This window comes from Apium graveolens, chromosome 1 (assembly GCF_009905375.1).
Source record: "Apium graveolens cultivar Ventura chromosome 1, ASM990537v1, whole genome shotgun sequence".
In the NCBI taxonomy this organism is placed as follows: Eukaryota; Viridiplantae; Streptophyta; class Magnoliopsida; order Apiales; family Apiaceae; genus Apium; species Apium graveolens.
Window position 1 is genome coordinate 11,844,892 of NC_133647.1, and position 22,443 is coordinate 11,867,334.

The 22,443-nt window shown below is 39.0% G+C and overlaps 1 non-coding gene across 1 annotated transcript; it reads left to right on the forward strand.

Moving 5' to 3' along the window:
* Positions 1–21,838: 21,838 nt before the first annotated feature.
* Positions 21,839–21,945, forward strand: LOC141679461 (small nucleolar RNA R71). The gene has a single exon (XR_012558107.1). It is a non-coding gene; the product is annotated as a small nucleolar RNA R71 (small nucleolar RNA).
* The last annotated feature ends 498 nt before the right edge of the window (positions 21,946–22,443 follow it).

The following is a 22,443-nucleotide window of genomic DNA, read 5'->3' on the forward strand; positions in this document are numbered from 1 at the left end:
CTTAGCTGAATTGCAAGAAAGGAGACCCAGAAATGAAAGGGAAAGAGGCGGCTGCATCTGCTTATACAGAGAAGAGTACCTTATCTGCCAAGATATATTCAATCTAAAAGAATAGAAATTCAAAGCTAAAATATAATTAAGGTGTGAAAACTACTTGGAGCTCACGTACTCGTGTCAAATGGATTGGGACACAAAAAGGAACCTAATTGGCTCTACTTTACACTCCTTGCTCTAACTACTCAAAATTACAAATGTAAATGAGACGGGAAGTGTAGCAAGAAATACATATTTAGCATCAACAATTTTGTAATCAAACCCATTGTTCATCTTAAGATTTTTTTATTATATCTGCAGTATTAGATCGATAACCAATAAAAAAAGTGTTAGAACCAAGAAGTAGCTGATTGTCTTTGTACTTTGTACTTGATAAGAATTATAATGTATTGACATAGCTGACTTTTAAAATTTAAAAAATATATTACAGTAGATAAAACTACAAACATGCATATAAATGTTAACCTGTTGTATATAAAACCACAAACTAGTAGAAATATTGTTATAACACTGACCTCACTCACAATTCCACCTATTATTCCCTGCCATCAAAAGTAAGTCGACATTACATTGTATTACTAAAAACACGGAATACACATGATGAACCATTTCTGGTAATTAAAATAGTACTTAAAAGCATAATAATACATGCAATATTATTAATAAATTTAAACATATACGTCATATATATGGCTCCATATGGGCATCTGGATCAAATAAAATTTATCTTTTAAAGAAAAATTGAGCAATTGCCAATAATACTGCTAAACTGATGAGAAAATCCAAAAATTCAAATGGTACAAGGAGAATATACTAAAATCATGTTGAAGAAGTGTAAGATTTAACCACGATCAAGTCACTAACATGGGGATATTAGATCCCACAGCTCCTTACATTCGCCATCTACTTGTGCCACTAATATCCACCAACATAGTTATCAGTTGACCACCTGGTGACACTCTAGCGATCTCATACATTTTTTTGTAAGTGATCTCACACATTGAGAAAGCTAATTGAAAGAATTTTTCAGAATTGAGAAAATGTGTTACATACTTTATACTTTATGCATAAACTCGTATAGGTAGTTTTTCAAACACTGGTCTGAGTTGGTAGAACATTAGGATACAAAATATTTTGCATGGAGAAAGAACTTGACGCTATAATAAGAGGCAAATTAAATGTAGAAAAAATTATACATACATGTTGTATATAATTTCTTCGGATCCGTTATATAGTGCATAATTACTACCAATATAGCTCCCTTACCGCATATTGGCTCTTAGAAAGCCATCTTCAAGCTAATTAATATGCACACTTTACCGGTAAATTGTTAATAGTTGCACTTGAATACTAACAAATAAATATATACACTAAACTTATAATGCGGGCTATTATGTAAGATGTTATAGAAGACATGCCTGTACTTTAACAAGACTAAGTCAAATTGACAACCCTAAGTAAGTTGTATTGTAATCTTAGTTTGCACTTGTACTTGTAACATTTAAAGTCTGTAAAAATGTAAAAGAGCAGACTTGAGTCTTTTTTGTTTAAACAGTATCAAGGCTAAGGATTCTATCTAGAAGAAGATCAAGAACATCATTCCTCAGAAGAATTGTAAAGAAGCTTGGAGTTGAATAAATCTATTTGGATAAAAATATTCAAAGTCAAAGATCTCTACAAGTCACAGATTTAGTGTTATAGAGAAGTCACTCGAGAACTCAAAATGACTTATCGAGAAGTCAGGAAATCTTATAGCGAACTCACAGAAAGATATCGAAGAGTCAAATTGAAGATATGAAGATTGGAGATATCGACAAGTCATTTCTTCACTAGAGAATTCAGAGTTATCGACAAGTCAACATTCATTAGAGAACTCTGAGTTATCGATAAGTCAAATTCCATTAGAGAACTCAGAGATATCGATAAGCCAAAATTTACTAGAGAACTCTGAGTTATCGACAAGTCAAATTTGACTAGAGAACTCTGAGTTATCGATAAGTCAATAAACCACTAGAGAACTCAGAGATATCGATAAGTCAAAGTGAAGATATGAAGACTAGAGATCTCGACAAGCCAAGTTCTCTTATAGAGAACTCAGAGACCTCTACAAGTCAAATTAACTATGGAGTATTGGAGATCTTGATAAGCCAATATACTTATCGAGATGTCAAGTTCTCTGTATACCAAAATGGAGATGTCGAGGTAAAATCTCAGAGAATAAAATTGCAGACCAGTTCAATATCCAAGATTTACAATCAACAAACAATCCAAACAGCTAGATTAACAAGTCTACAAAAAGCAGCGGAAGGATGTGCAAGATCAACGGTGAAGATTAACTGACAAAGGAAGATCAAAGCAATCACAGGATGTTAAGACACTACAAGAAAAATGTCCATAGACATCGGTTTTTGGCCGATGTCTATGCTAATTGGCAACCGATATTGATGTCGGTGATGTCTATTCTAGACATCAACCATAACCCGATGTCTTTACTTGCTTACACATCATTTCTGGCAAAAAAACTGATGTCCATGCATTATTTTTTTACAAAAAATGTTAGAAATAAATAATTTAATAAATAAATTACACCTATTAAAAGAGATTAAACATATAATGAGTTATGTTTTTTCTACATAGACATCGAATATTTTCATTTAGGTGATGAAAAATCAGATATTAAACATCGATTTCTTTAGTGAAAGGTGATGTCTATATTGGCACATAGACATCAGTTTTATCCCAAACAAAGTGATGTCTATGTTCAATTTAGACTTGAATATGTCAGTCTTTGACATCAGTTGTTTATCTAAAAGCGATGTAAATTAACTTTTTTGACATCCGTTTTTCTTCTTTAAAAGTGATGTCTATATTGGCACATAGACATCAGTTTTATCCCAAACAAAGTGATGTCTATGTTCAATGAACATGTCAGTCTTTGACATCAGTTTTTTATCTAAAAGCGATATACATTAACTTTTTGATATCACTTTTTCTTCATTAAAAGTGATGTACAATTGCTTTTATAACTAACATATATCAGATATACTGAACTTGCACTCAGGTAAACTAAAGAAATAATAGAATTTGAATACATGCTTAAATACATAGTATGGTCCTTTATCTTCATCAAAATAAACTGCATCTTACATAGAAAATTTTATTACTCAAATGCATAACCCAAAAAATCAGCTTTCACACTAAAACAAAATAAATATGTAAACAAACTCCATAACAACTTAGCTCCAAAATGAAGTGAAGGAACATGAGTTTTGTGTTTTGACTTAGAACACCCTGCGTTCTTCTTTGAAAGATTAATAGGTTGTACACGTATACTCATATTAGCGCTTTGACGTCATGACTCTGGCGTTGTATACAGGTGGATCAGAAGGTATCTGCACTTTCTTCTGTGTTGGCCTCTTTGAGATCCGATTGAAAGAAAATCTGGTATTTGGAGGAGGTGGACGACTTTCGCTAGAGCTTTTAATCATCCCCTTCTGCAATTTCAAAATGGTTCAAGATCTCCTTAAGTTTTATTTGACAAAAAAAGTGAATAACAATAATAATTTAACAAACATTGAGTAACATTCTGTTACTAGGTCCTCTTAACAATCATGGACATGAAAACGAACCAAGAACTTAAGTTGATGGGTAAAATTTCTCATCTTAGCTTTTTGTGGTAAAATTTTTGTGTAATAAAACATAAGTATCAATCCTAATTTATATGTATTTAAAGAGTGTAGCGAGCTTTAATTTTTAGACACAACATATGTAAAGGAGGGACCTCTAACACTAGGCATAGGACAGAAAGTAGTCTTTGATTACTGTTCTTCACAAAATTACATCATTATTAAAGGTAAATGCATATATCTTTGCACACCCTGCCCAAACGTTCCACGTGTAAATAAATGTCTAGATAAAATGGCAGATACTAGCATCCTTTGCTACACTGCAGTCAACATAAGTACTCAAAAAAATGTAATCACAGCCAAGGGGTTATTGTGAAAAGTTCAACAGAAGAAGGCTTGTCGAATACATATTTTGACTTTATGATGCTTATAAATCTATATGTGGCATGAAACTTTAGGTATTGTAGCCTCCAACAGCACTACTCCTAGGGCGATTTATTTTGTGAAAAAATGTTAATTTTCCTGAATTCATAATCTAAAAAAGAATATGCTTAAAAGAATGAACCATTAGACTTCATTTAAGCTCTTTGCAATAGACATTTGAATACAACTGGAATCAATTTCAAGAGAACTTACCAATTGACATTTCCCCGGAGTGTGTTGACTACTACGAACCACATCAAACAGTATGCACAAAATCAACCAGAAACATACCTTTGAAGTAAATGGAATCAATGCAATCATCAAACCCTTCTCATAAGCCTGCAAAAATCACAAGGAAGATCAATCTGCATTTAAGTTCGTATTTTTCTTTTTTTTTGTCAAGTTAAAAAAGACATTAAGTGCATTTTCTTAAGTAAACCAATTAAGACAGGAAGAAAACCAAAGAAAATCATTCAGACAATAAACCAAACCTAAATAATTAAAGACTTGGGATCAATCTCTCGAGCTCGAAACAATTGATTCCTGCCTATCGTTATCATCCCAAGCCAAAGGCCTTTTGTACATGGTCGATGAGTTGCCGCCACCTGAAATCCACTGCTATGTCCAAGAAGCTACAACAAACATATTGCAGCAGCACGGTCAAGTAAAAGATTTCAGAATACTCTTAAGATATTCCATGTCTCAAAATAATAAACAAATAATGTTTTTTTTATGAGTTCTAGTGAAACAAGATACGCTGATAGAGGAATTATATCTGTAACCAAGTAACTTGTAATATCTAGAGTTGTCCATACAAATTTAAACTACTACTAAACACTGAACTGTGCCTAAGACCAATAAACAACAACGAAAAATAATGCAGATGTAATCCACCTCTGAGACACATTTCTTCTGGGCATTCTATAAGTCTGCAGATTTCTATTATCTCTCTAAACCTAAAATTCGAATAATGCTATCACAAAATATATGAAATCTCCACAAAAAATAGAATCTCCTGTTAAATAATCAAATGTTCTAAGTTGCAACAATTGACTTTTCAAATCAAGTTCAAATAGTATTGGAAATTACCTTTCCGATTCCATGTATTTCAAGCTTTATCGCCATCATCTCTATTATCTTAATTCAGCGCATCTCTCATTATGGTCCCAATGGTTCCGGCCGCGCCACACAAATATACTCTTTCTCATATTGAAAACACGTCTCCATATTTTTTCAGAAACCAAAGAGAAACATGGGTCAACACAAGACAATGGCAAAAAAATACAAGACAACTGCAAAAAATTACAAACAATCAAAGTAGCTTAAATATAAACCAAAGATTACCTCAAATAATAGTTGTATCATGTATAAAAACAAAATTAAAAAAATTAGTAAATGAAAGATAAATCCAGGTAAACGAAAATAACATACTAATTCTTACCCAAAATATACTCCTTATAACAAACAAAATGTATTAAAATTAAAAACCCCAATTTAAAAAATTAGGGTTTCGATTTTAAAAATCCCCAATTTAAGAAATTAGGGTTTTGATTTAAAAAAAACTTAACTATTAAAGCAGAGGAGACACCAAGAGATTGTTAGCAGACCGGTGAAGGTGATTGTGATGGTGAACCCATGAGAGCTGGTGTAGGTGGTGGTTACTAAAGCAGCGGAGGTGGTGGTGGTCATCAGAGTAGTGAAGGTTGTAGTGGTGAGAGATGCGAGAGAAAGAGAGAGATTCAGTGGGGGTGGGTTGAGAGACGAGAGAGAGATTTGTAGAGATTTACTTCTTTTTTTGTTTTTTAGTTTCTCTAAACACGGGGGAAATAATTGGCAATCAGATGAGGGAAAGTTTTGTAAAATTTCATTAAGGGGGAAACAAATTGAAGTGGCCTGCGCTGATTTATTTTAGGGAACTTTAGACATCGGTTGTTAAATAATCGATGTCTTCAAATAACAAAGACATTAGAAAAACACGGGGTGATGTTATTACCTCTTTTAACATCAGTGGCATCAGCAACCGATGTCTAATGTGTGATGTCTATTCAACTTTTTCTTGTAGTGAGATATGCTAAGCCAGAAATGGAAGATACACTTTTTCTAAAATGGAAATGACAAGTGACAGTTTATTAAAGTTAATAGCATGTCTTATTGTACACTGTGTAAACCAGCAGTTAACTAAATTATAAATCTAACACTGGTCTTTTAGTCAGTTGCAACAATTTAGACAAGAAAAATCTTGAACACTCTCAAGAAGAAACTAAGCTCTTTATCAACAAAGAGCCTAGAAATTTCGTAGCAAAACAGTCTTAATTTTAATATAAAATTAAGTGAGTTTTGAAAGATCTGTGTTCTTTATTATTGCATGTTTGATTTCAGCAAGTAACACATTTGACTACAAGATTTAATTTACTTTGTTCAACCATAAAAAAGTTCAAGAAACGCATAAAAACAGAAAAACACATTCACCCCCCCCCCTCTGTGTGTTATTCATTTCCCTACATAAAATAAAAAATTTAGTAATCTAAAAATATATCTAGAAAGTGGTTTTTGCATTTCAGAGTTTAAATAAAAAGAAAGCAAATAGCCAGCAAATAGAATAGCAAAATAGGTTGTTGAAATCTATAAAAGCTAGTAGTTTTAATATTCGATTCCAAAGGATGTTTCAATACAGATAGTGATAGTCGACCAAGTGCCATTAGTTATGTCATCATCCTAAAATGTTACTTGTAGTAATGATCCTGCAAGAATTCATAAAAAGCAGGTGGTAAAACAAAGAAAAAAATATCTCCATCTTTAACTTCTATTATGACGGACTGAATATCCTTTATAAGAAATCGGAGAAAGATGCGATGATTTTTTCCAGGATCAACTTGGAAAATGGGAAGATTTGTACAAGTTATACGTTTCGTCCCCACCACCTTGTGGTGATTTGGAGGAGATCTCTCGAAAAGTCTTTAGTGCCCATTTCGGGCAACTATGAATTCTACTCTAATTCCTGAAAATGGTTATTCGTGTTGTGTTCTTAAGTTAAAGTCCTTTGTTGTAGTACCAGAGTCGACAATTAAACCGTAGCATCCGAGGTTGCATTAATGGAGGATACACGACAGAAGAAATTGTTCTCACTCTCAGAGGTGCTCCTTCAGTTCGTTTACTTAGTGATTCCGCTTATGGGGTCAAATCCATACGTTCCACAACTATAGAAAAAAGACCTTTAGATCTAAGAAACAACAAATTGTAAGTAAAGGACTTTTATTCAAATAATAGCAAAGGCTAAAACATCGTACCTTGGGATGCCATTGAAAGTTATAGTTGTATTAAGCGGCTCTCCACAAAGATAGTCATCCATCTTCAAAACCTATCAAATAAAAGAAAAAGAGTTGAAATTAAGATCTAAGATCACTTCAATCGATCTTTCTTTAAAATTTAAGGTTTTAATACAATTTTGTGAGACACGATGCTGTGAAAGTTAGAACTAATAACTTTCATTCAAATTAAAGGAAAGACTAAAATATTGTACCTGAAGATGTCATTGAAAGTTATAGTTATTACAATGTGTTGATGGAGGAATTTGGGAGCAACAACGTCTGAGGTTCATAGCCGGAAATAAGATCTGTGACGGTGGTTCTTCGTCGGAAATTTGAACAGTAATCGGTGGATTCGATAAACAGTATTTGTCGAAAAAGATGAACAGTGTTTGGTGGTAGTGGTTATTGGTGGCTGAGATTGCTTAGGGTTAGTGGTGGCTCCTTTGCGCTCTCGCTTCTCATCCCTTGCAATTTTCCTACATATCCCTATTTATAAGGAATCAAGCCAACGTAGTTCTTGGGGAACAAGAAACCTAATGGGCTTAGATCTCTTGTCCCGAGGCCTAATGGGAAACTCACTGGAAACCATCTTCTACTAACTTTAGGAATGTCTGTCAATGAGGCCCAACCACAAAGGCCCAAGGCTCGTCCGCGGCTTCGAGACTTCATGGATAAGGCATCTCCCTGGCAAAGAATAACCCTCCGCTACCAGTTGTTTCTCTAATATGTGGACACAGGTATAACCGTGGTTCACCCCAAATGTTGGACGCATCATTGTCCCCCGATAAGGAGCCCCTACCAGATTACAGGACAAGTGATCACAAGCTTTTGGGTGCAAAGTGCAGGATACACCAAAGTCTCCTAACGAGGACACCCGTTGACTACAGAGACAGAGCTCCTGAAGCACACACCAGAATTCACCCCACATCCCCAATGAGGACACTCATTGACTACAGGAGGAGGCCTTCCATCCAGGCATACCCCTGAAGGTCTCTGACCACGAACACCGCCTTCCCGTAGATGCACTACAGAAATGAGTTCTTCAATAGAGTACCTACATCAAATAGGTTAGTAATAATAATCTCAATCTTCCTCGAATCCTCCAAAGAGCCCATCCAAGAATCCATGTTAAAAGTCTTCCCAAGATTTCCTATTCACTCAGGGCGCGCCCTCAATTCTTCAAGGGTAGAAAGGGTCAATCTTCTAATGAATCCTAATCATTCCTTGAGGGCACGCCCTCCATATCTCTGGGGGCATATTTTCATCAACCATAAGTCAAGGCGTGTCATTCCCTGCCCATAGGGCACGCCTCCTTTCCTTTCATAAAGAGGGTAATCTTATCCGTTCCTTAATTTTAGGCGTTTACACCTCAACTTTGACTATTTTATCAATCTTAATCTGAATAATGTTTATACCAATATTTGGGCATAACAACTACCCCCCAAATTCCATATGTCATTGAAAATGGGATTGGAATTTTCACTCATCTTTATCAAAATCTGTATAAATATATTCGTTAACACTATTTTACAGGGCGCGCCCTAAACAAGGCATGCCTTTAGGATCTCCAGTCCTTCACTATCCAAAATTCCATATTGCTTTAATAACCAAAAAAGGGCACGCTTTCGAGAGGGCGCATCCTGGAATTTCAAATGATTTAAAAACGGTTCCCCTTATTTCTCGGGAATCGTGGCCAACGTGATTGATGTGACTCGATTTGACAATCGTCACTTTTTCAGCTATAAATACAGGTAACTTTTCATTTTCTACTTTTTTACTTTTACTTTCTTTCCCTTTTTCACTTTCCCTTTCTCTCTAAAAGCATTACCACTAGCGGGACTACTTTCTTGCTTGGAATCTTATCTCTCGGTTACCATTTCCTTAATTTTTTCCGATCAATCTCTTTATCGACTAACAAGGTACCTATAAATTGTCTCCTTTTCAAGCTTTATTGGGTAGTTAAAGTCTATTCATCTTCCTGCTCATCCACTATTTGTATATATTCGTGTGTATATATATGTATATATGCGCGTACATTTGAATTTTTGTGGTTTAGATCCAAAATTATAGGGTTTAATTTCCAAATTTGTGTTTCTGGGAATTCCAACCATTTATTATTCTATTTTCAATTAGGTTCAAAAACATATATACTGTGAAACTTGGTCATTGCGCGCCCTCCCATATATCTGAGGTGCGTCACTTTATTATCACTAGTGTAGTTAGGTTGTAGTACGCACACCTTCCCTTTTAAGGCGCGCCATTTTAACCATTTCCAACATCTTAGTGCTTAATCTTTACACTAGAATATATAAGCCTTATCCCTGATAGGACACGCCTTCATATCATAGGACGCGCCCTAAAATGATTCACATACATTATCCCCAGTTCAGGGGATACTCAAGCCCTTCATTACTTGTTTTGTTTCCTTGATATTGTCTTCTCCCATTCTTTCGAATTGGGCGCACCCTCAACGTTTTTTTTGGTTCTCTTGACAGTTAAAAGACGAGGGCGCGTCCTCTCCTTTTCATCCATTTAAGGATTTTTGCACTAGTCTAGGGATCTACTCTCCCTCACCCATCTCTTTTGAGCCAGACCACCCAGACGCACACAGAACCCCCAACTTCCTGGAACAGGAGGCGCGCCTTGTTCAAGAATTTAAAATTAGTGATATAATGGCCGAATCAATAACCAACTCTCAAGACCACGTCCCTATAAATCAGAGAAGGGGTAAACAGAAGCTAATTCAAAAAGATAGATCTCCAGTCCCTGTTAGTACATAACTAGATGATGACGACTGGTTGGAAAGTTTGAATGCGAATAGGTATAGGGGCGTCGAAATTGGGGTTAACGTTGGTGCAGGACCATCTAAGGTCTCTTACAGGGTTGTTTCTCCAAGCCTTTCTCCACACCAATCTCAGGATGCACCTACATCTCCCATTTCTGAGGGCGCTCCTAGAGTGAATTCATCGCCCCTTCGTGATAAAATGAATTTCTTTGATGAAGACACTCTCCATTTTTCCACCTCTCCTAAACCTTCCCCAATCCCTTTCCTGCATTGGGAAGTTTCTGACAATGAGTTAGACTTTGAATGGGACGAGTTCGAGCCGTGCAATGAAGCCGTGAAAAAATGTTTTAGGAAAGAACATGAGAAGCTATTCTGTGTGAGACTTCCCTCAGCTTGTTCTGATGAGCAACTAGAATGGCCCATGGAGTATTATGACATGGAAGGCATTTGGGCTCGCCCACTCAGCATGATCCGGCCCCACATTTTTAACTATGGGAGAAATTTCAGGATCCCTAAAATGGTAACCAGTCCTAAGCTGGTTTCATTGGGTGTGGGTGCACCCTTGCACCCTTTCCTTAGAGAGGTGATTGAACTTTATGATGTCGCTTCACTCCAACTATCTCCCAACAGTTACAATTTTTTCCTCGCGTTGTTCATCCTCTACACGGACTTAGGTTTCCCTCAGCCCTCAATGGCCGAAGTAAGTCATTTTTTCAGCCTAAGGAAGTCTGACCATGGATACTATTACTTGGTCATGGATAAACAGCATAATAAGAAGGGCTTCTCTTCTAGAAAGCTCAGCCATGAGAAAGGTTGGTAGTAAAAAAATTTCAATCTGTATGATATTCCCAGGATAAGAGTTAGATTCCCCACATCTCCAAGTAGGGGCGCGCCTTCTCGTTCTTTTTTTCTCATCTTGTATTCATTTTCCAATTTCTCATAATATTACTTTTACTCAAACAAACCAGTGGCGAGAACACTCGAGGGCGCGCCCAAAAGGCGAGCAGAAGCCCTCCTCAGAGTGGCTTCCGAGAGGTGGAATCTAAAATCATTGGTCACCAGGACCAATTTGATGCGAGTTGGAATCCTTTCTGACCAAGTGGGAGTAAAGCGTAAATTTATAAAATTTAGAAAAGGTGTCCCTGTTTCTCGGGTTATTGATTTAGATAGTGATGAAGAAGCTGAGGAAGAAGATGAGGAAGTGGAAGACAACTCCTTTCAAAGCGAGATTTCCTCAGGTTTGGTTACCTTATGCCTCTATGGCCCGCCCTCTAGTACGGGCGTGTTTCCTTTGTCGGTATTTTATCATTATGGATTCGATATCCTTTAATAGGGCTCGTCCTTTACCAGGGCGCCTTAGTTCTTTCCCTGTTGTGTTTGTTTTATTATAAGGATTCCACATTTACACCATGCATTTAATTCTTGCCTTAAATTTTGTTGCATCTCTGTACATTATATATTTTCAGGCCTTCTATTAGCAACTTTGTTTTGGTGCATCCTACCTATTGGGCGCGCCTTGTAGCCAGATTTTACTAATATTTTTCATGTCTTGTGCAAAGATGGCTGCCCCAGGGATTCCTAAGTCATTTGGGGCGCGTCCAAGTGACAAGCCCAAGCAAAAGAAAGATGTCCCCAAGGCTCAAGTTTCCACACCTGCTCCTACCTATGTCCCTCAAACTGCTCCTGTTCCAAAAAGGACAATCATTGATCTGACTGAAAAACAAGGCACGCCCAAGAAGCCAAGGACAGATGGCGTGCCTTCGAGATCTTCTGCTGCTTTGAATTCCTTTGGTCCTTTGGGCTCCCTCAACATTACAGATTAGGAGGTAGAGCAGTGGCAAGCCATGAGCTTGGAAGACGCCACCAAGGCTTCCATTAAGGCATCTTGCCAACTATTCATCCACTATAATCAGATGGTTGAGAAGTTTTTAGAGGAGAAGGCGCGCCATGAAAGGATGTAGGGTTGTTGTGTATATGTTGTGTACTTGATGATTTCATGAACAAAATACCTTGGTAGATTTTACTTAGTGAAAATATGTAGCACTCGACGGATAAGGTTTATAGTCCCGACGGATAGCTCATTTCAGTCCCGACGGATGATGACTTATTATCCATCGAGTGAGTAGCTTATGTAACAATAAGTCTGTAGCACATTTCTACATACACATTGTTTAGAATCTGGAGTAGCACTTAAGTCATGTTGACTTTAGCTAGATATGCAGAATAGGTTGATTAATTGTACATAGATGATGTCTTGTAATTCTGTATAAATAAAATAAAGTCTAGTGCCTGATTGTTATCCGACGGATAAACAACAATGAATTCGACGGATGATCAACAACCCGACGGATGATCAATTACTCGACGGATGATCAATTACTCGACGGATGATCATAAACCGATAGATAAAGAATTCAAATATCTGTTGACAGGGATAACACAGTCACATGCGTCGAGTGTAATAGAATGTGGTAGCCTATTCAACTGGGTTTTCGAAAACAAAGAAGCATTTCCATGCTATTATGAAGATATTCAAAGATGCTGGAATAGAGTAATGAAGTAGCAATGTAATAGACTAGATAGTTTTTGTTTTATTATCCTATCTCATTACTTTGTTATCTTGGTGATATATTGTTAGGGCGAAATCACGCACTAATATTCACGCAAGTATACGCGTTCGCAAGTAATATAGAATACTTTCTAGTTCGTTCCCTCAGAGACTCAGACTAAGTTATTGTCTAATTAAACTCACTCACCAATGTATGATTACTTCTCAATGTTAAGATAACACTTAAAATTATTGATTAAATATTAACTATAATTAACTACTTAATTAACCACTTAACTAACACTTCAATTTATCAATAATAAAACACTCATGAGATCACAACTTCATTATTACTTCCTTCTATAGCCATTGTTACTACCTTTAGCATGTGATAGTGATGATATTAATCGAATAACACGAAACTGATAAAAGCCAACTTTCATTGTACTAATACCATTCTACCAAGCATCCACAATTAAGATAGAAGTTGAATAGTCATCAATCATGTTGAGTTCCTATATGTCTACAGAAATTGACAACACAATGATTTAAGCACAAGTTATCCCTTTTGATTACATAGGGCAAATAAAACTGTTAGAATTACCCACTAATCATGCACAACGTACATGAACCTATGCTAGCATGGCAAGTTCTAAATCTCAAGATCCACCGTCGCTTCACAAGAGATTAACACCCTATCTTATATGTTCGCGACGCACATAAGACGAATACGCACAACCAATACTAGATATCATGCAATCATCACACACTAAAGTATTAAACAATTAACTAAAGAATTCCATAATAAATCCGTTGCAACCCCATGATCACGATTAGCCCATAATAGAACTTATCGCCATCATGGGTTCATATGAAATCATGATAAACAACACAAGAAAATAATAACTAAACTAATTATATTAAAACAGAGTACGTCACAAGAGTAAATAAGTCAAAGCAAGAAAACTAGCATCCAACGTTACAACAAAACAAGAATCACAAGAATATATGCTTCCTCTTCGTTGCGGTGTGCTAAATCGGTCTTCTTCCTTATCTCCTTCGCTTCTTGTGAAAAACACAATCTAAAACATAATCTCCTTCTTATTCTCTATGAAAACGTCTCAAATCTACTTATATAATAGTCCCATAAAACTCAGATTACATAGAAGTTGGAAGCCAAACAGAAGTAGAAGTCTAAAATAATTCAGCTTTTTCCCCGACCCTGCGCGGCCGCTCAGCATTTCTGCGCGGGCGCGCAAGGCTGCTGCGTGGCCGCTCAGCATTGCTGCGCGGGTGCGCAGGACCCTACTGGAAAAATTCCAGGTTTGCTCCGTTTCTTCGCCGTAATCTGCCCGTTCTTTTCCTCTCTCAATAGTGAACACATGCCAAGGCTTATTCTTGATGATTCCTCCTCTGAAATGCAAGTAATACCCTGAAATGCATAAACACTAGAAAAACGCATCAAATACACAAAATACTTGATTTCAAGACACCAATTTAAGCCATTTTAAGACGTTCTAAGTGGTATAAAATGCCACTTATCACACCCCCAAACTTAAATCGATGCTTGTCCTCAAGCGTCACAGACTCAAAACAAATAAAAATATGCATGAATGCAATCTATATGAAAATGCAACGATCCCCCTTACTACAATTAACCAACCAAATTGTCACGTCTCAACGAATGCAGTTAGACACTAAAGATCAATAAACTCATGCAAACGGACATACAGCCAGAAACGTGGTGTGTGCAAATGCTTAACAGATATGCTTCGGAACTAGACCAATTACTATGACTAGACTATCCTCAAGGCAATCCTACGATTATACAAAGAATAAAAATTCTAGGCACAAAGTGATATACAACACTGCAAGAACTCTGGAGCTTACTACGGAATCGTGCTTTTTATTTACAACTCAAATTCTTATTTGACCGTGCAGTGAGTGAGGTCCACAAAAGACTTATACAATGGTATCCATGTAACGAGCGTTAGGTTAGCGGATCCCAGACTCTAAAAGCCTTAGGTCACTAGGCACAAAGTCCCCTAAGAACTTAATAACTCGAATACCAAAGAGCCCACTCTTGATCAATTATGCAAATTTTTTTTTTCTTTTCTGAGCAAGTGCGTTTCGCTCCATCTTGCTCAACCCTAGACTACTCGCATAACATGCGAGCTGGCTACTAGCCATTTGACGCCTAGCCACAACTAGCAACAAATTCCATTTTTACTCCATTTTTTTTTCTTTTTTTTCATGCCTTTACCACTAAGAACCTATTATCAAATTCTAAGCATAATAAATAGATTATCCTCGAAAATAATCAGATCATAACAACAATCTAGCCCTTAAGCATTCTCTAAGACTTAGTGAAAATACAAGTGCTTCTAGCATGCATATCAACCTACACAACTTAATATCACTTTAATGCTATCACTACACTCGCATCAATATCACAATTCAGTCGATAAATCATTGCAAAAGGGATCATGGTATATGCATGAGCTATATGATATGACAAACAAATAAAGCTATATAAAAAAACTATATGGCAAAAATTATGCAACTATATGAACTAACTATCATGAATATGCAGCTATATGACACACACAAAATATTCCTTAACTACCACCCCCAAACTTAAAATCTTCACTGTCCCCAGTGAAGGTAGTAGAAAGGAACACAGGGTATACCTACTCGGAGTCATCATCATCACCCTCAGTGGGTGGAGTATCAGGCGGCGGGTATGCAGAGTCCTCACCAAAAACTGGCCACTGGATATCAGCTCCAAGGCCTCGAAAAGCAGTCCCTAACGCAAGGGTGAGCTCTTGAGCAAACCTGCTCTGCGTCTCATACATGGCATTCATCCGCCGTGAAAGCCTCCTATACTGGGCATCACCCATCCCAGCACCCTCCTGAGCTCTCGAAGAACCAGCCTCACCATGCCCTGGCCTAGCCATAGTAGCACCTCGTGCTGGACGTCCTCCTGGAAGACGATAACCTAGCCCATGCTCCTCAGGCTCACCACCGGTCCACTCCTGCATCCCATTCAGAGTGCCAGAATCTATCGGAGCTGCTGGCAACTGCAACTGCTCATGAGCCGGCCAGTTCACTCCTACTGCTCGGCATAGCTTCGTAACCGTGGATGCATAAGGGATGTTCATATGCTTTGCTCCCCTCAAAAACTTCAGAATTCCTTGGAAGATAAACTCACCAAGGTCCATATAGTATTCCTCATTCAGAATTCCCCACAACAACTGTGCTCTCTCAACCGTGACCTCGTGTGCATGTGAAGAAGGCAAAATATTAGCACATATAAATGCATTCCATGCACGGGCATACCTGTTCATGGCGATCGCCGGAAAGTGACGATACTCATTATTGGCTGGACTGCGGTTCCAAACTGTGCCCGGTCGACAGAGAGTCGCACAAATCAAATCCAAGTCAAAATCCTCAGCAGTCTTTTCATTCCAGTTCTCCTCCTCGGGCTTCCTCTCTCGCTGTCCAATCACACGGCGAATCGCCGCAGGATGATAATCAACCGTCAGCCCACGAACTACAGAAAACCGATTCTTTTCAGCCTTCGCGTTCGCGTAGAACTCGCGAACAACACTCATCGGTACTGCTTCGGGTGACTCACAAAAAGCTATCCACCCCTTCTCTGCAATCATGGGCAACAACTCACCATCCCTCCCTGATGGTAAAAACCCCCTCTCCTTCAGAATCGGCTTCCCCAACAGCCTAGTGTACTCCTCCTCCGCAGCTCTGTCAGTTAACCGAGGGCTTGCAACAGTACCCCTTGATGAATCAGCAGTAGGAACTGTGCTGCTGCTGTCAATAGTGCGTGCTCTGTTGGTTGCCATTGATTTGTGAATAAAAGTGTGTAAGAACTGATTTTTGATGTTTATAAGAGGGTTTAAGTGTAGGAAGTTTGTGGGAGATATGTAGGATAGGTGTATGTATATATAGGGTGTGGAGTAGGTTAAATTAGATTAGGAGTGGGGTTGAGGGATAAAATCATGGGGTAATGGGAAAAGAATTCGTGGGTTTATGGGCTGTGATGGGTTTTTGTGTTTTTTTTTTTTTTTCTTTCTGAACTGTAAAAAATTTTCTGGAACTCGACCCCTGCGCGACCGCTCAGCATTTCTGCGCGGGCGCGCAGCAAGCTGCGCGGCCGCTCAGCATAGCTGCGCGGGCGCGCAGAGGGTCTCTGGAAAAAAAAAAATTTCAGCCCCTCTTTTCTGATTTTTTTGTGTTTTTGGATAGGTTATTAACTTCTAAGGGTTCCTGTAACAACAATTCATGGGTTGCCTCCCACGCAACGCTTCTTTTTCGTCATTAGCTTGACGTTCCGTACCTTTCTCAAGTAGTCAACAAAATGGCACTAACCACCTCTCGGTTTGCCATGTCCCCATAGTAGTGCTTCAACCGCTGACCGTTAACCTTGAATGCTTGGTCCGAATCATTCTCAAAAATTTCCACCGCTCCATGTGGAAACACAGTTTTGATAATAAAAGGTCCAGACCACCTTGATTTCAACTTCCCAGGAAAAAGTCGGAGCCGAGAGTTGAATAACAGAACTTGTTGCCCTGGCACAAATAACTTAGGATGTAGCTTCCTATCGTGCCACCTCTTCACCTTTTCTTTATACATTTTGTTATTCTCGTACGCTTGAAGTCGAAATTTATCAAGTTCATTAAGCTGAAGCATTCTTTTCTTACCAGCTGCATCTAAATCCAGGTTCAATTTCTTCAATGCCCAGTAAGCCTTATGCTCAAGCTCCGCCGGTAGATGACATCCCTTACCGTACACCAACTGAAACGGTGACATCCCAAGTGGAGTTTTGTATGCTGTTCTGTAAGCCCAAACAACTTCATCGAGCTTTAAAGACCAATCCTTCCTTGACGGACAAACAACCTTCTCTAGAATGCGCTTTATCTCTCTGTTAGACACTTCCGCTTGACCATTTGTTTGCGGATGATAGGCAGTAGCTACTCGATGATTCACATTATAACGCTGCATCATAGAAGTGAACTTACGGTTGCAAAAATGCGATCCTTCATCACTTATGATTACCCGAGGCGTTCCAAACCTTGTGAAAATTTGCTTATGAAGAAAATTTAGCACTGCCTTTGCATCATTTGTCGGTAAAGCTTTAACTTCGACCCATTTTGAGACATAATCGACTGCCAGCAAGATGTACTGATTATTGCAAGACGAGATAAAAGGCCCCATGAAATCGATTCCCCATACATCAAAGACCTCGACTTCAAGCATCACATTTAATGGCATCTCATCCTTCCTTGACAAATTTCCCACTCTTTGGCAACGATCACACCTTAAAACAAACTGATGAGCATCCTTGAACAAAGTAGGCCAGAAAAAACCTGCTTGCAGAATACGAGCTGCCGTCTTCTCACCTCCATAGTATCCACCATAAACCATGGAATGGCAGTCTCGTAATATCCCCTCCGTCTCACAGAACGGGATACATCTCCTGATGATCTGGTCAGCTCCCTGTCTAAACAAATATGGTTCATCCCACATATACCACTTCACCTCATGCAGAAACTTCTTCTTTTGAGCGGATGTCAAATTAAGCGACATTATATTGCTGACAAGATAGTTTACAATATCTGCAAACCATGGTTCTTCCTCCTGAATTGCAAACAACTGCTCATCCGGAAAAGATTCATTGATTAACGTCCTATCTTGTGAAGTAGAATTGGGATTCTCCAACCTAGAGAGATGGTCAGCTACTTGATTCTCGGTACCTTTTCTATCTTTGATCTCTAACTCAAATTCTTGAAGTAAAAGCACCCAACGAATGAGTCTCGGCTTCGAATCCTTCTTAGAAACCAGATAGCGAATAGCTGCATGATCAGTGAATACTGTCACTTTCGTACCAAGCAGATAAGATCGAAATTTCTCAAAGCCAAAGACTATAGCCAAAAGCTCCTTCTCAGTAGTGGTGTAGTTCAATTGGGCCCCATTTAAAGTCTTACTCGCATAGTAAACCACATGGAAGAGATTTTTCTTGCGCTATCCCAGAACTGCACCTATCGCATAGTCACTCGCATCACACATCATCTCAAACGGTTCTGTCCAATCTGGTGCTGTAATAACTGGTGCCGTGATCAAACTCTCCTTGAGAGTCTCAAATGCTGCCAAACATTCATCATCAAATTTAAAAGGCACATCTTTCTCAAGTAAATTGCACAACGGCTTAGATATCTTTGAAAAGTCCTTGATGAATCGCCGATAAAAACCCGCATGACCGAGAAAACTACGGATTCCTTTCACCGAATTAGGTGGGGGAAGATTTTTAATGACTCCCACCTTGGCCTTGTCCACCTCCAGACCTTTGCTAGAGACCTTATGCCCAAGGATAATGCCTTCACGCACCATAAAATGACATTTCTCCCAATTAAGCACCAAATTAGTTTCCACGCATCTTTTGAGTACGGCGCGCAGATTATTCAAACATTCATCATATGAGTGTCCAAAGACGGAGAAGTCATCCATGAACACTTCGACGTTATTTCCAATCATGTCAGAGAATATAGCCATCATACATCTCTGAAAGGTGGCCGGGGCGCCACATAACCCAAACGAAACTCTACGAAAAGCAAATGTGCCAAATGGACAAGTGAAGGTAGTCTTTTCCTGATCCTCTAGTGCAATACAAATCTGATTATACCCAGAATAACCATCCAGAAGACAAAAATACTCATGTCCAGCCAATCTGTCAAGCATTTGATCAATGAATGGGAGAGGGAAGTGATCCTTCCTTGCGGCTTTGTTCAATTTTCTATAATCCATGCATACTCTCCATCCTGTAACTGTTCGAGTAGGGATGAGCTCATTCTTTTCATTTGCGACCACAGTGATACCTCCTTTCTTAGGTACACATTGCACGGGGCTCACCCACGAGCTGTCAGAAATAGGATAAATGATGCCTGCATCTAGCCATTTCAGAATTTCTTTCTTCACCACCTCCTTCATGATCGGGTTCAGTCTTCGCTGCTGTTCTACAGTTGGCTTACTACCTTCCTCTAACAGAATTTTATGCATACAATATGAAGGACTTATCCCCTTGATGTCTGCTATGGTCCATCCTATAGCCGATTTGAATTCTCTCAAAATCCTTAAGAGCTTGTCTTCCTCACTACCTGAAAGGTCAGCTGAAATAATAACAGGTAACGTAGATGAATCACCTAAAAAAGCATACCTCAAGTGTTCAGGTAATGGTTTGAGCTCCAAGGTAGGTGCTTCCTCTATTGATGGTTTGAGCTTCCCTTCAGCATTCTTAAGGTCAGAAGTACCAAGAGATTCAAATGGTATGTCGAGCTTTCGCTTCCATGGAGAAGCGTTCAGATATTGTAATTGCTCGTTGCTATCTTCATCATCGCTATCGAAATCCCCCACTAAGGCCTTTTCCAATGCATCAGACATTAGCATGTGATCGAGTTCCGAAGTAACCGCAGAATCAATCACATCCACTTTTAAGCACTCCTCATCTTCTGTAGGGAATTTCATTGCCTTGAATACGTTGAAGGTCACATCCTGATCTTGGACCCGCATAGTAAGTTCCCCTTTTTGCACATCTATCAAGGTACGGCCAGTAGCCAAGAAAGGCCTCCCCAAGATTATGGGAATCTTCTTATCTTCCTCAAAATCCAGAATAACAAAATCAGCAGGAAAGAAGAGCTTATCCACCTTGACGAGCACATTCTCAACTATGCCCCTTGGGTAAGTAATGGAACGGTCCGCCAATTGTAGCGACATGTATGTGGGTTTTGGATCAGGCAGATCCAGCTTTTTAAAGATCGACAATGGCATCAGATTAATGCTTGCTCCCAAATCACAAAGGCACTTGTCAAAAGTTAGATTGCCAATGGTGCAAGGAATGGTGAAGCTTCCTGGATCTTTCAGTTTTGGTGGTAACTTTTGTTGCAGAACCGCGCTGCATTCTTCCGTGAGAGCAACGGTTTCAAGGTCATCCAGTTTCACCTTCCTTGAAAGAATAGTCTTCATAAACTTCGCGTAACTAGGCATTTGTTCCAGCGCCTCAGCGAAAGGTATATTGATGTGAAGTTTCTTGAACACCTCCAGAAACTTCCCGAACTGTCTATCCAGCTTTTGTTGCTGCAATCTCTTAGGAAAAGGTGGTGGAGGATAGAGCTATTTCTCCCCTGTATTAGCCTCAGGCAGAGTGTGTTCAACAGTAGTCTTCTTTGGTTCCGCCACTTTCTCCTTTTGCTTAGATTCTTCATCTCTAACTTCAGCTTCGACTTCTTTTGCCTTTTCAGCATCAGCTACTTTTCCAGACCTTAAGGTAATAGCCTTGACTTGCTCTTTAGCTTCCTTCCTGCCTGGTACTTCCGTATCACTGGGAAGAGTGCCAGGTTGACGATTGAGCACTGCATTGGCTAATTGACCGATTTGATTTTCCATGGTCTTGATAGAAACCGCCTGACTCTTGCACAACAGCTTAAGTTCCTCAAAATCAGCACTAGTAGGTGCAGCTGCACTTCCCTGTTGAGGATATGATTGCCTTGTAGCATACTGCTGTGGTTGCTGGAATCCAGGTGGGTTAAACTGTTAACTTACTCCTTGCTGATATGGTGGCTGAATAGCATTCTGATTATTTCCCCAGCTGAAATTTGGATGATTTATGTTGTTAGGATGATAGGTCGCTGGCACAGGATGCTGTTATCGCTGATAATTATTCACATACTGAACAGATTCGTTGACAAGAGAACACTGATCCGTAGCATGAGAACCTGCACAAAGCTCACAAACCATAGCTATTTGATTAACTCCATACGTAGCCAAAGAATCAACCTTCATTGATAGCGCTTGGAGCTGGGCTGCAATAGCGGTGGCTGTATCAACTTCCAGAATACCTGCGACCTTGCCTGACGTCATCCTCTGAGTTGGGTTTTGATACTCGTTTGCAGCCATTGTCTCTATAAGATTATACGCCTCAGTATAGCTTTTAGCCCATAAGGCTCCTCCAGCTGCTGCATCGAGCATGGGCCGAGATTGGGCCCCCAAACCATTATAAAAACCAGTGATTACCATCCAATCCGGCATTCCATGATGTGGACATTTTCTCAACATTTCCTTGTAGCGTTCCCAAGCCTCGCACATAGATTCTGTAGGTTGCTGCGCAAACTGAGTAAGAGCACTCCTCATAGCAGCAGTCTTTGCCATTGGATAAAACTTCACCAGAAACTTTTGCGCAAGATCTTGCCACGTAGTGATTGACCCAGCTGGTTCAGAATGTAACCAGTCTTTAGCTTTATCCCTCAGTGAGAATGGGAAAAGCCTCAACTTGATAGCCTCATCAGTCACGCCATTATACTTAAAAGTGCTGCAGATCTCGACAAAATTCCTTATGTGCATGTTGGGGTCTTCAGTTGCCGCTCCTCCAAAAGAAACAGAATTCTGCACCATCTGAATAGTGCCCGGCTTGATTTCAAAGGTGTTAGCTTGAATAGCCGGATGAAGGATGCTTGACTGAATGTCATCAATTTTAGGCCGAGAAAAATCCATAAGAGCTGGATCAGCTTGAACAATACGATCTCCCATGTTTACTGGTTCTTTCTGCTCAGTTCCTGAATCCGAATCCTCAAAATCTAACTTCTCCGGAGTATCAAGAACTTCGTCTTTCTCCTCAGCTGTATCTAAGGTCCT